Genomic DNA, 15,215 nt, shown 5'->3' with positions numbered 1-15,215 from the left:
CAAAACAAAGACTGCTGTAAGTATAGAAGTCAGTTCATAAATATGGATGAGCAGGGCAGACTGTAGAACCAGCTGCAAGAAATCAGGTGTCAGAGAAATATGTTTGTTTTCCCCACACATATACCAGATTTTCCTCACTACTTACTTAAGGACAACAAGGCATTTTGAAGACTAATCCTTCTCTACTAGATGCTTCATATGTGGCACAGAAAACATGACCCTCACAGAAACCTGGCACATTGTTTTTGGCCCAGTTTTCCAGAGGAACAAATCAAGAAAGAGGAAGGATCTTAAGCCTAAAGCCATGCATTGCTAAATATTGGGATTCTTTCTTCTGCAGGATTCTTTTCTGTTGGATAGTCTGCCATAGAAATAGTTTTTGGAATCCTAACTCTATTGATCCATCTGTGAAAGAAGCATGAGACATTATAGGGCTAGCTCTCTGGCAGGAGGTAAGCGTGAACGACACACACAGGCCCAGAGGACAATCATGAGCAGATCTTTCCTTTATTGTTGCACAGATCAGGAATCATGTAGTCCCAGCGCCCTAACCTCCTGCGCCTCCCCTGACCAATCACCTTGCAGGGAGTTGATGTAAGGCACTTGAAGCTGGTACCGATTGGTCCTTCGGGGGAGTGCAGGGAGCATGGACAGCTCATGGCTGGAAAGCCAGGCAGATGTGCCTGTGGGCTATGTCTCCACGAGCAGCAAGTGTGTTTCAACTGCTACTCAAGCTGACTCAGCCAGATCTGACCAGCTCTACCCACAAGACACGTACTGTTTGAAGGATAGGTAGTGTGTACATTTTGAAGAAGTAAACAATATTATCAAAACATCTAACTTTTATGAAAACTTTAGCAATAACTATCTGTAAGCTCATTTACAAATGCCTAACTGTCCTCTAGGTAAAAACCTGTGACATACACATTGTGACACTTCTTTTATCCCACCCCACTGGTACAGAGAAGGGAAGGAAGTCCCTCTGAAAATCATGGCTTTCACCTGACTTATTCTTTCCTTTGAATTTTTGCTTCCACATCATCTGCTGCCTTGGAATTGCATGAACTTTATGTTCAAGAGGCTTCAATTGTCCAACAATTGCAGCCCAACCCTTCATCCTTTAAGAAAAGATGGCCAGGTAGAGTGAGGTGATGTATACATTTATGTTGCAAACCCCTAGCCAAGTTTTTGAAATCATACAATGGACAAAGGCCTCATATCTAAAATATATCAACAGCTCAAAAAAATTGAATCACCCCAAAACTGATCTCCAAAGAAACAACCATCCCATTAAAAGATGGGCCAAAGACTTAAAGAGAGTCTTCTCTGAAGAAGAAACAAAAATGGCCTATAGACACATGAAGAAATGCTCAACATCTCTGTTTCCATGTATTTTATGTTCCCACCTCTTGCTGATAATCCTTTCTCTTTATTATTTGACTTCCTTGAAGATTCCTCTCAAAAGTTATCTACTGCCAGGAACTATGTCAATTCCTGAGCTCCTTTACATATTCTGTGCTATCTACTTATTATGTGTGTCTTCATGAAATTATTGAATTGGCTGCATTGCTTACTCTTTTGCCAGAATAGTGAAATATTTCAAAAGAAAAGAACTTTTCATATGTATCAACCTCAGTTGTAATATAAGGCATTACAGGGTTTTTGAAATTTAATTGAGTTCAATTTAATTAATTTGTTTCAATTTACAATGTATAACATTCCCCTCCCCCACTAATGACAGTTCTGGGGCTTGAGAGTCTAAGCTCTGTCCCTAAGCTTTCTTTGCTCAAACTATCACTTTACCATTTGATCCACAGATTAATTCTGACTTTGTCTGGTGGTTAATTGGTGATTTTCTGGGCTTGCTTTGAGTCATGATCCTTAAATCCCAGCCTCCTGAGGGGGTAGGATATTAGGTGTGAGTCACCAGTGACTGACATTTTTCCTTTTTTCTTCTGCTTTAAATTTTACAGAACACAATGGAATTTATTTTCCAAGAGTTAAAAAAAAAGCGGAGAGTAGAGCTGACTTTAAGAACACCACCAATTACCAGAAACAGAGTGGGCTGTTAGTGATAGGGTCAAGGCTGAAGCCTGTGTTATGGAGTGGCAGACAAAGCCAGAAGAAGTTGTGATGTTTCAGTGATGTGCTCTGACAAAGTGCTCTGAGGTAAGGATGCTTTAGTTGTTTACATAGAAATATGATCACTCAGTAATTATAGGTCAAGTTTCTGGGTTTTTTTTTTAGTTCGAAATAAACGTGAAATGGTACTGATGAATAGCCCAGCGGATAGCACACACAATCAGATGTGTGACTGAAGTTCTTGCAGGAAAGACACTTTTGCACAAAGACTATTGTCTAGGATGAACTCTTGAGTTCTTCTATACCTCCCTTGGAAGAGTGAACAGTCTTATGTAAGTTATTTAATCACTTTGAGAAATAATTTTCATTTATACACAGTGAGGATTTGGAGGACTAGGGGAAGGAATCAAGTGGAAGGGCACTTGTTTAGAAAGCATATGTTTTTCAATATAATCTCGAATACTAGAGAAACAAAACCTTGAAGAATTTGCACTCAGTGATTCCTGGATGTTCCCACTCTAAGCTTTGCTGACTTAGCAGTTGTTACAGTTAAGAGAAGAGACAACTTTCAGTCATATTCAGAAGCCTCATGGTCTAATACCTTCTTCAATTCTTAACTAACTGGCATGCTAAATAGCAGGGATCAACCACTTCTTTGAAATTTCCCTATCTGATCAGGATCATCCTCAAAGAAATTCCATACAAAAATGAAAATCTTCCTCATCCTATAAATAATTAAGATTCAATGGTTGCAACAAATGACAAAACATCTTGTAGCTATTAATCCATAAAATTATTTGAGGATTGTTTTGGATAAAAAATTATATTTTGTTCAGAAAAACAGCTAAGTCATTGTTTCTGATCTGATTACTTTCCAAACAATAATAATTTTAACAATTTTGATGCTGTCTTTCACTGTAGACCAATAAGGAACATTATTGTCTAGTGCTAGCCATGTAAGACACATTTTCTGGTTTCCTTTGTCCAATACACTCACTGTGGTATATGCTACCTTATTCATTCACCAGTGGAAATATTTCAGAAAGCCACACAATTTCAGATTTCTCATCTCTGAAATAAAATGGTTCAGTGAGATTAATCTTTAAGAATTCCTCTAGAAATTAGATTAAGTTCACACATTTGCATGTTAATTACTGTTTTGCACCAGCTCCACAGATTGCAAATTTGTAAGAACTCAGCTATAAAACCATGTAGAAAAAATGAGCCACTAAATACCCTTATAAAGTCATAAGGAAGCCCTTTAACAAAGTTTACACACATTTCTTGATATAGTTCAAAATAATATTAGGGGTCAGGAGTTTGGCCTAGTGGTAGAATGCTTGCCTAGCATGCATGAAGACCTGGGTTTGATTCCTCAATACCACATATATAGAAAAAAGCTGGAAGTGGTGCTTTGGCTCAAGTGGTGGACCTCTAGTTTTGAGATAGCACAAGGACAGTATCCAAGCCCTGAGTTCAAGCCCCAGGACTGGCAAAAAAATCATTATTTGCATACCCAATGCTATGGACATGGTAATGGAAATATAAACATAACTATATAGACATAAAAACCTATGACTCTATAGACATAATGTTTATTTCATAAATTAATATTTCTATGACATACAAACCCTTAGCCTAATTTGGATTAAGTCCTAAAAACTAAGTCCCAGTGATTGTATATAGATATTCCCTTCTTGAACACTTGTTTGTTAAACTTGTCATTTGAAATATGATGTAAAAATCAATGTTAATAAATTTTTAATAAAAATATTAAAAAACAAAAAAATAAATACTAAAAATATTCTATAAATTTGTGCTCATAATTTAAGTCTTTAAGATCACTAGCTATTACAATTATGATAATCAGATTAGATATAAAACAGGATTAAAAAGAAGAGACAGCTAGGTGCCCGGTGGCTCACCCCTATTTTCCTGGCTTCTCAAGAGGCTGAGATCTGAGGGTTGAGGTTCAGAGCCAGCCTGGGGAACGAAAGACTGAGAGACTCTTCTTTCCAATTAACCACTAGAGAGCCGGAAGTGGTGCTGTTGCTCAAGTGGTAGAGTGCTAGCCTTGAACTGAAGAGCTCAGGGATAGTGCCCAAAGTTCAAGCCCCACAGCGGACCAAAAACAAACAAACAAAAAAAAAACAAAAAAGAAGAGACAACCATGCAACACCTGACTGTCTTGTCTTAGTAAAAATTCCCTATAGTCATACTAACCTTTCTTTTCATAACTACCAGTTTCCCACACAGAGAAATGTTATGTTTTACATAAAAAATGTTTTTTGATGCCTATGGCTAATTTACTAAAGCAATTGCTCACATGGCCTGATTATGCTTCACATTCTTGCTCCTATTCTTCTTCTTCTGTGTGCTTATCCTTTTCAGTGAATAATAAATGATCCATCACTGTCTTATTACAGCTTTTCTTAATGCCATCCTAAGTTAGATCTCTGTAAGTTTATTAATTCAAGTGTGCATACATGCACACATCTCTCATTGCTCCTCATATTATGCAGAATTAAAGACATGTTAGTGAGATAGACATTTGCTGTCTGGCTTGATGTCACCCAAATTTCTTGATCTAGTCCAATGTATATCTTTCTCAACTTTAGTCAAAGCCACATGAGAATATTATTGACACATAATAATTGTATTTTCAGCATTTTAATGATGTTTTTTATACAGGCTCATGAGAGCTGATAGCTCACATTTTTCAATAGTTGTGATCCAGTTATAAACATAATTACTGCTAGAAATTAAATTATACACAATTGAGTCAATTGCAATAAGCAGTGACAACTGCTCAATACTCAGACCTTAAATTCTTTTATATATTTTACTCTCACCTGAATTATTTGATTCTTCATATGTGCTTTGGTGTGTGCTTTGGTGTGTGTGTGTGTGTGTGTGTGTGTGTGTGTGCTAGTCCTGGAGCTTGAATTCAGTTTTTGGATCCTGTCCTTAAAGTCTCAGCCTGCCAAGTAGATGAGATTACAGATGTGAGCCACTTGCACTCAGCTGTTCTTGCCTATGTTCTTTAAATTTTTAAAATTGTTTTTTATAAAGGTGATGTACAGAGGGGTTACAGTTACATAAGTCAGGTAATGAGTGCATTTATTTTGGGACAATATCACTCCTTTCTAAACTCTCTCCCAGTTTTCCCCTCCTATCCTCACTCACAAGTTGCATAGTCATTTTCAACATAGTACCTAGTAGTAACACTACTGCATTTGTTTATCTTTTGTCCCTTTATTTTTCTGCCCACCTTTCCCTCCCCACAACACATAAAGGAACACACAAGACCAAAGGAAAAGATTAAAAAAAAAAAAACAGTCACAAAGAAAAAAATGCTTCCATTTCCTGGAGTTCACGTCAATAAAGGTTATTTTATAGGATCAGCAGCACATAGGCATTGTACCCTGTGTTCCTCCCCCAAGAGTGGCCTCTTTTAGTTCACTTTGGGTAAATGCCTAGAGTCCTGTATAATTTATATGGTCCCATTGCATTTGTTCTTAAAGTGTCTGTAAAATAGAAACATTACCCAATATTTCTTCCCAATTCCATATTTAGAGAAGTAACTATTAAATTGGCCACAATGGAAATCCTATTATGGACACTGGTAAAAGCTACAAATTATATTTTGCACCACAAATGCAGTTCTTAAACATTCAGCAGTCTGTCCCATTCATATCCTTCTCTAGTGAAAACTTTCCTCTGTCATTCTTACTTTCTCGTTGTTCTAATATTTCTTTTGCTCTTTTCCATTTAGGGACAATCATAACTTTCCTGGATTTTTCTAATTTCCTCCGGATTTTTTCCAATTTCCTCCGTACTATTTAGTTTAGCTTTTATATGGTATCTTGGCCTTTCTGGCACCCTTAAATTTGACTGTGTGTGTGTGTGTGTGTGTGTGTGTGTGTGTGCGAGCACGCCCACGTGTGAGCCAGTCTTGGGCTTTGAATGCAGGGCCTGAGCACTGTTCTTGTGCTTTCTCAAGGCTAGAGCTCTACCTCTTGAGCCACAACACCACTTCTGGCTTTTTTTCTATGTATGTGCTACCAAGAAATCGTACCTAGGTCTATTCTGTATGCTAGGCAAGCACTCTACCACTAAGCCAAGGCCCGTATCTGCCTTATTTTTGATGGTAAATCCCAAGGCCCAAACCCAACAGGGATGTAATGTGTGTTGATGAATTGATTTTGAATCAGTGAATACTCATGACTCAAGTAGCCTAAAAAATTGGATAGGAAGTGGTGCTGTGACTCAAGTGGTAGAGTGACAGCCTGGAGCTGAAGAGCTCAGGGACAATGCCTAGGCCCTGATTTCAAGCCCCATGACCGACAAAAAAAGGGGAGGGGGTATATTTATTATTGTTCTCATTCAATTTTTTTCCAACTTCTGCTGTCCAATTCAATTGCCTTGAGATGGCCAAAGTGAAATATATTTATTGTTTCTCTTCTTTAAATACGTTTTCAATTTCTTGTTGTAATATTATTTCTCAGATGGCCTTACTCTTTTTGCATTTATTTTGTGATACTGTTCAGATGATCCATGACTGCTCTATAGTTTGAAAGTTTGGGGAACGAACTGTCTAGGTAATAAGAATGAATGGCGAATGGAGTGGAATGCAGGCAAGAATGTATTGTGTGTACCACAGAATTTAGAAAAAATAAGGGAAGGAGTGGGTTGAAGTGAAAGTGACGATATTGAAGGAATGACATGGATCACGATGCACCAAATACATAGATAACTTGTTAAATTGCAAAATATACAATGTAAAACCTAAAAATTAAGAAAAGCAAGGGAAAGAGTGGGATGAGAGGATAGGTAACAATGTTAAAAATTTAGAGGCATTGTATTAATAAACTACCCATTGAATGGCAACTCATTTGTACACCTTCTTGAAGAAAATAAAAATGTCCAAAAATAAAGATATTGAGAACATTGTGAGAGGTGTTCGAGGAATGTGACTAATTATTATATACTTCAGAGCTCTGCTTCAGTTGACCCTATGCAGGGCATTACAATCAATTCTGTATTCTTGACATGTATTTGATCTTTCAGGACAAAAATACATTATCTTAAGGAAAAGTTCTACTAAATAATTTATCGACATAATCTTTTATTAATATTTAAAAAATTTCATAGCACTTTTAGAACAGCTTGGGAATTTTAAGTCAAAGTGTTAGAATGTTTTGTCAGTGCAAAATTTTCTCATGTATAATTTCTCTTCCACTTATTTTGGTTTTCTTCCATGTAATCTGTGTTTCAGTTATTAAGTCAATAGGATAAACTTAGTTGTGATTCCTTTCAGTGACATTCAAATAAGAATTTTTTTCTTTAAGAAGAGTTTTAGACTTGCACATTGGTTGAGAAAATAACAAGAGTTTCCATATAATCTAAAAGTACACATTAGTAACATCTTACATTATTGTAGCTAAAAGGAATGCAAAATACTAATATCATTGGCTATAGCCAATATCTGGAATTTTCTTTAATCCTTATATAACATCTCTTTCTGTACTAAGGCCTTGCATAAAATAACTCATTCATTCTTATTCCATGTCTGTTTAGGCTTCTGGGGATGGCAGATTTGCAGAGGACTTGTGGAATTTTGTAGAGTATCTCTGACATAAATTCATCTGTTAGTTCCATCACGTCTAGATGAGGGTTCACTGTGTACCAAGAACATAAGAAAGTACCATTCTCATCAAATCCTGAGTAGGCACATGCAATCAACCTTATTCAAACCTCAGATAACCTTGACATTTATTTTCAATGAGCTTGTCAGATTTCTTCACATACAGTTTCTATGTTATCTTTTTTTGTTGTTCATTGTCTTTAGAATCTTTAGGATGAAGAAAAATATTAGGAAGAAAAATATTAAGAAAATTTTTGCATGGGTAATTTGTGTATTCACCCCAATTAATTTGTGTATTTCTTTTTCTTTTCTTTTCTTTTTGCCAGTCCTGGAATTGAACTCAGGGCCTTTGCCTTGTGCATGTGAGGCAAGCACTCTACCACTAGACCACACTCCCAGCCCTAATTTGTGTATTTCATCAAGAGACTTATAGGCGCATGGGCTCATGGATATTTATGTTGCATTTTCTTTCACAATACTATTGTATTTTTATTAAAACTTATTTATTTTAATAAAATTGTTCTAGCTTTGGCCATTAGGTAGTCTTTCAGTTTTCCTCCATATCTCTTACTGTACCAATATATTCCTGTGGATAGATGGTTGGTTTAAAAAATAGCATTTTGTATTACAAGCTTTGCAGCTCAGCCTCTCATATCTTTATGCTCTCATTTGGATTTTTCTTCTCAAGGTGACATTCTACCAGTTGTGCTTGAGCTCCAATTCCTGTTTTCTTTTTTTTTTTTTTTTGTCTGTCATAGGGCTTGAAGTCTGGGCCTAAGCGTTCTCCCTGAGCTCTTCAGCTCAAGGCTACTGCCCTACCCTTGAGCCATAGTGGCACTTCTAGTTTTCTGGTGGTTAATTGGAGATAAGTGTCTCACAGACTTTAGTGCCTAGGCTGGCTTTGAACCATGATCTTCAGATCTCAGTCTCCTGAGTATGTAGGATGATAGGCATGAGCCACTGCTCCTGGCTACTTCTGGATTTTTAATGGTTAATTGGAAATTACAATTTCATGGACTTAACTACTTGGGCTGGCTTCTGAGCCTTGATTTTCAGATCTCAGTCTCCCAAGTAGTTAGAAATACAAGCTGTGAGTCTCTGGTATTTGACTAGAGTTTCTTAAGAATAATTCATATCAGAAGTGAGTTTTGCTAGTATTTTCCTTTAGTCTGTGTCTTGTCATGTTCTAAAGGTAAACTGAGTATCTTTAATTGATACTAAAAGGAAAGTACTGAAAGAGAGGTTCTATGTATGGTAGGCTATAAAGAGGAATCCTTGTAGCTTGTCTTTTTATTTTGACAATGTTTTTCACAGAGAAAAATCTTTTTTAATTGAATTAAATCCAGTCATTCTTTTTTTCTTAATGATCATAGTTTAGGTGTTATACCTAAGAAAACTCATTATTAAACCGTTAGGCTCATATATATTTTAGTTTTGCACTTAACTTTAGATTTATGACCTAAAGGTACTTTTTGTACTTTTTGTGTAGAATAAAAGTAACACTCTAGATTGATTTTTTTAAAGAATTTATTAATGTTGATTTTTACATCATATTTTAAATGACAAGTTTAACAAACAAATGTTCAAGGAAGGAATCTCTATTTACAATCACTGGGACTTAGTATTTAGAAATTAATCAAAATTAGGCTAAGGGTTTGTATGTCATAGAAACATATTTACTTAAGAAATAAAACATTATGTCTATAGAGTCATAGGTTTTTATGTCTATATAGTTATGTTTATATTTCCATTACCATGTCCATAGCCTTGGGTATACAGTTATTGAATCCTTGCTCTTGTACTCTTTGGATTTAATAGCCACATATTAAGGATACCAGGGGCCTTTTATTCCTTAGGTCTTGACTTGTCTCACTCAACATGATTCGCTCTAGATTCATCCATTTCCCTGTGAATGCCATTATTTTATCTTGTCTGTTGGCTATGTAGAATTCCATTGTGTATATATACCACATTTTCTGTATCCATTCATCTGCAGTAGGGAATCTGGATTGTTTCCATTGCCTGGCTATTGTGAATAGTGCAGAGATGAACATAGCTGAGCAGGTGTCCTTATCATATCTTGGGTCATGAAGTTTAGGATAGATGCCCAGAAGTGGTATGGCGGGTGGTAGGGAAGGTCTATTTTCAGTTCTTTAAGAAACCTCCACACTGCTTTCCAGAGTGGCTGAATTAGTCTGCATTCCCACCAGCAGTGTAGTAGGGTTCTTTTTTCTCCACAACCCCGCCAGCAACTGTCATTGTCTGAGTTCAAAATCTTGGCCATTCTTGTTGGGGTAAGATGGTATCTTAGAGTTGTTTTTATTTCCATTTCCTTTATGACCGTAGATGATGAACATTTTCTCATATGCTTTTCTGCCATTTTAATCTCTTCTTCTGATAAGTCTCTCTTTAGTTCCCTTGCCCATTTAGTGAATGGTTTATTGGGTTTGGGGGGATTAGTTTCTTGAGTTCCCTGAAGATATTGGATATTAAGCATTTGTCAGATGTATTGTTGGTGAATATCTTTTCCCAGTTGGTTGGCTGTTTCTCTACTTTTGTGACTATGTTTTTATCTGTACAGAAACTTTTTATTTTTAGGTAGTCCCATTTATCGAGTCTCTTTCCAATCTGTTGTGACCCTGGGATTCTGTTCAGGAATCTTTTGCCTATGCCTATGAGTTCCAGTGTCTCTCCTACTTTATCATGTAGCAGTTTCATGGTTTCTGGTCTGACATTGAGGTCTTTGATCCACTTTGAGTTAATGCATGTGCATGGTGAAAGGCTAGGGTCAATTTTTAGTTTTCTGCGTGTGGCTGCCCAGTTTTGCCAGCACCAATAATTGAATAGACTGTCTTAGAACCCGCCCACCTGTTGGTCTCCAGTCAGAGGCCTGGGAGAGGAACCTGTTGGGCGGGTGGGAGCAGGGACAGCTCTGCCTCCCTTGGTGGGGTGTTAGGTCTTAGTGTCTGCGCCTGTCTTTCTCCAGGCAATGGCCTGGGGGAGGGGGCTGTTGAGGGAAGGGACATGATTCTAAATTCCTTGCCCCCCTGCTCCTGCCAGTCTTTCTCAGGCTGGGTGGAGGGGTCTGAGTTAAGTTCTATAGCTTGGCACCAGCTCTGCTTTCCCGATGGGTTTGGGGTCATGCTGGGCTACCCGCTGGGCTACTCACTCCTCTGTGTTTGGCTATGGGTGCTCCACGGTGTTGGGGAGTCATTCACTTCCCTCGGATCTCAGCCACTGCCTGTGGTCTTCATCTGGGTTCTGCTGCTTGCTGGTCTGCGCTGGTTCCTGCTTCTGGCCCCATCCTAAGTTGGTGTCTGCCGATAGGGGCTGCTAGGGCTGGCGCCCTCCATCTCTGCTTTTCCCAGCTTGGAGCCAGTGGCTAGGGTGGGGGAGGGGTCCTCGAGTTCTGAATTCTTTGAGAAAGTTGGATGTAGGCTTTATCTGGATTTCTTTTCTGGTTTGAGTCCTTCTCCATTGCTTCTTGAGTTTGTTGTTGTGGATTTCTTAAGGTAGTTGGCTTGTGGGATTCCCTGGTTCTCTCTTTTTGTGGGAGAGAGCTAGGCAGTGTCCTTATTGTCTTGGTGCCATCTTCCGCTCCTCTAGATTGATTTTTATATGAATGCTTGATGTTCCTAACTACAATTCTTGAGAAAACTATCTTTTCATCACTTAAATAGCTTCAGCCAATTATTGTGAAAGTATTAGTGAACTAAACGGTGGGTCTCTTTGTGGGTTCTTTATTCCATTTCTAATCTGTTTTTCCCCCTGTCTTTTACCATGTGCCAAACTATGCTGATACCAAGAGCTATATTATAATGATGCGAAATGTGGAACATGAGTCATTCAACCTCCTCGTTCCCCTTTCTTGCCTTTACTATTCTGGTTTTGTGGTAAAGTAACTTCTGCTAACTGAAAAAATAACTCTTGGATTTTGATTGTTGTTGTGCTAGAGATAAAAGCAAGTTGGAAAATGTTAACATCTTACAAATACTGAGTCCTTCCAATCCAGTTTCCTTACATTTACTCAGGTCTTCAGTTTCTTTTCTGTCCTCATTCCCTCTCTCCCTCCCTCTCTCCTTAACTCTCTCTTCCATCCTTCTTCCATTCCTTATATCATTATATATTCTACATTGGTTATGGATGCATCACATTTAAACTTATAAAAATTGTTCATTAATTTTAAGATGTTTTGCTCAAAATTTCCATCCTCATAAGTTCTTTTATACTGAATGTTGGATTTTTTTACATGACATCAGTAGTCTTGTTGGCTTTCTGCCTCTGGCATAATAAGGGGATCATTGTGTAGCTCACATATTTCCTGCCCCAGCATAAAAGTCTACAGTAATCTAAAGCTCTCTGATGCCTTCCAATGGAGAGAAGCTATTTAGAAACCATTAACTTGTCATTGCAAGTGCCTTTTCCATGAGGTTGTCATGCCCTTTAGACTTCTGTGTGTATATCTAGAAAGCATGTAATCTAAATGAAAAAATGAAAGTCCTATTGATGTGCTAATACATAAATTGGCTTTTGTTTATTCTCTCACATTAAATCACGTTTCCTTTAACTTTATTGCTTTTGAGAAAAAATATTTGCTTTCCTTTTAGGAAAAATATTTGACCCTTATGATAACAATATATTAAATATTTTTCTTAGAAACACTCAATCCTTCCTTAAAAGTACTTTAAGTGGGGGCTGGGAGTTTGGCCTAGTGGTTAAAGTGCTTGCCTAGCATGCATGAAAACCTGGGTTCGATTCCTCAGTACCACATATAGAAAAAACCTGGAAGTGGTGCTGAGGCTCAAGTGGTAGAGCTCTAGCCTTGAGAAAGTCCAAAGATAGTGCTTAGGCCCTGAGTTCAAGCCCAGGACTGGCAAAATAAATAAATAAATAAATAAATGGAACACTACTGAGCAAAAAAAAAAAGTACTTAAGTACTTTAAGTGTTTTTACTTTCCTACTGTTCAAAAGCACTATTAAAATAAATTTACTAATGTTAAAAAAGCATTTCTTAATAAAAGCTTATAATTTCTTTGAGGCCCTATACTATCTTGGAATGAAGATATATTAAGCCAAAATACTGTTTTTTCTATATTTTTTTGCCAGTCCTAGGCTTGAGCTCAGGGCCTGAGCACTGTCCTTGGACTTTCTCAAGGCTAAATCTCTACCACTTGAGCATCAGCCACACTTCCGGCTTTTTTTTTCTATGCATATGGTACCAAGGAGTTGAACCCGGATTTTTGTGAATACTAGGCAAGCACTCTACCACTAGGCCAAACTCCCAACCTTTCTTTTTGCTGGTCCTGGGACTTGAACTCAGGGCCTGAGCACTGTCCTTAGTCTTTCTTGAGGCTAGAGCTCTACCACTTGAGACACAGCAACACTTTTGGCTTTTTTTCTATTTATGTGGTACCAAGGAATCAAACCTGGGTCTTCGTGCATGCTAAGCAAGCACTTTGCCACTAGGCCAAACTCCCATGCCAAAATACTGTTGTTGTTTTTTTTTTTTAATTACACTCATATGTGTATGTGTTATAGCATAACTATGGTATTAGATAAGTTTCATCTTTTCTTATATGGTCCTTTCTCTACTTTTTCTTTTTCTTTTTTAAATTTATTTAAATAGTAAGTAATTGTACAAAATGTGAAAATTTTATCTTGTGTAATTGTGGGCTCTCCATATATAGAATCAAGCAACCATTTAGAAAGTACTTGAAAAACCAATTCACTTGTATTAAACAGACATTTGTAATTATAATTATGAAGCAATACAGTATTATCAATATGTGCATAGAATGTTCACTGTATTAGTTATTAGAAATGATCTTTACATAGCTGAAAACTGAAAGGTGTCTGTAAGCATTGTACAAGAATGTCATTAGTTACTGAGAGAAGCCTGGACATAGTAAATTCTTGCATATTCTTTATATATGTAAAAATAATTTTCAAGTTAATTTTAGTTAGGAAAACGTGTTCAAACAGTTTTACTTCCATCTACCTCTCTTCTTTCTACCATCATTCTGAAAGTTATTTCTTAGTATATATCTATCACATTTTCTTTACTCTATCACATTTCTTTCTACTCTAAACTTCTTCATTCTTCATCCTTTCTTTCATCAGTTACTAAAGGTAGTAGGATGTATACAAGACTGTGACATTTTAAAATTTAATAAAATCTTCTACTGTTCAATTCATATAGAAAATCCTTCCCTAAGAGCCAGTAGGTCATGTCTGCAATCCCAGCTCCTCAGGAGGTTGAAATCTGAAAATTGTGGTTCAAAGCCAACTTGGGCCAAAAAGTCTGTGAGACCCTTATCTACAATTAATCACAAAAAAGCCAGAAGTGGAGCTGCAGATCAAGTAGTAGGGTGCCAGAACTGAGCAAAAAAGCTAAGGGATATTACTCAAGCCTCAAACTCAAGGAAAAAAATCTTATCCTTTCTTACATATGGATAATATATATGTCTCTGTATACAGAGAAGTTCTCTCTAGGTATTTGGTTTGATATTTTGGACACTTGACATGTTTCTAAGTTTTACTCTTACAGATAAAGTTACAATAGCAAGTGCTTGTGTTGATTACTTTACAGTGTTAAAATTTCAGGATTAAGATCAGCGATGAAGTAAATGTGTTAGTCATCTCTTCTACATACTTTCAAGTTCTTCCCCTTAGAAAGTCTATAATTTCATACTTTCTTTTTCATCTGCAACCAGGACTCGATCAGCTATATAATTTTTTATGCTCATTGACAAGTGCTCTACCTCCATATAAAATTTCACATTCTTAGAGGAAATTACAAAAGCTGAGGAGTGTGGAAAATCCCATTATCACTTTACATTTTGGTAAGTTGATGTGTACTATTACTTCAATGCAAATTTATTTGTATTACTATAACTTAGTTTAGGAATAGTTCTTTTATTAAAGTTAATATTCTTTCAAATGTTAACTTTAAACATCACTTTTAGAACTCCATGGAAATTGTAAAAGAGAGTCAAAATATTCCTGTCATCAAGCTTTTGTGTTTTTTTTAAACAAAGATCTTGCCAGGCACCAATGACTCACTTTAATCCTAGTATTCAGCAAGCTGAAGGTAGACAAGACAGAAACATTTTTGAGACAATACCTTTAATTATCAACAAAACAAAAATCAGGTCTGAAGCACTGCTTCCAATGGTGAAGTGCTAGCTGAGCAAGCAAGGTAAGTAAGCAAACATGAAACTTTGAGTTCAAGCCCAGGTATGCACATACATACATACATGCATGCATGCATGCATACACACATGCATACATACATACACATATATAATACACATATAAATGTGTATATACAGACATATCAAAACATAAATAGTCAAACATTATATAGACTACGTTGTTATCAAGATAATATCTTTGGGTGGAATGGGCACATCTGTATTCAAACTATGTGTCTCTTCATATTCTCTGTCTTAAGACAGTTTTCCTTAATTGGCCATAGGTTTTCAGG

At 36.8% G+C, this 15,215-nt stretch overlaps 1 long non-coding RNA gene across 1 annotated transcript in view; it reads left to right on the top strand.

The window, feature by feature from the left end:
- The window catches only part of LOC150063147 (uncharacterized), a 52,621-nt gene extending 38,077 nt beyond the window's left edge, over window positions 1-14,544 (top strand). The window contains exon 3 of the long non-coding RNA XR_016535404.1: window positions 14,517-14,544. This is a non-coding gene — a long non-coding RNA (uncharacterized LOC150063147). The remainder of the gene's footprint in view (window positions 1-14,516) is intronic.
- Window positions 14,545-15,215: the final 671 nt, after the last annotated feature.

Source organism: Megascapheus bottae, chromosome 5 (genome assembly GCF_031878675.1).
Source record: "Megascapheus bottae isolate mThoBot1 chromosome 5, mThoBot2.hap1, whole genome shotgun sequence".
In the NCBI taxonomy this organism is placed as follows: domain Eukaryota; kingdom Metazoa; phylum Chordata; class Mammalia; order Rodentia; family Geomyidae; genus Megascapheus; species Megascapheus bottae.
Note: the sequence above shows the minus strand (reverse complement) of the source record. Positions and strands in the feature narration are given on the sequence as shown.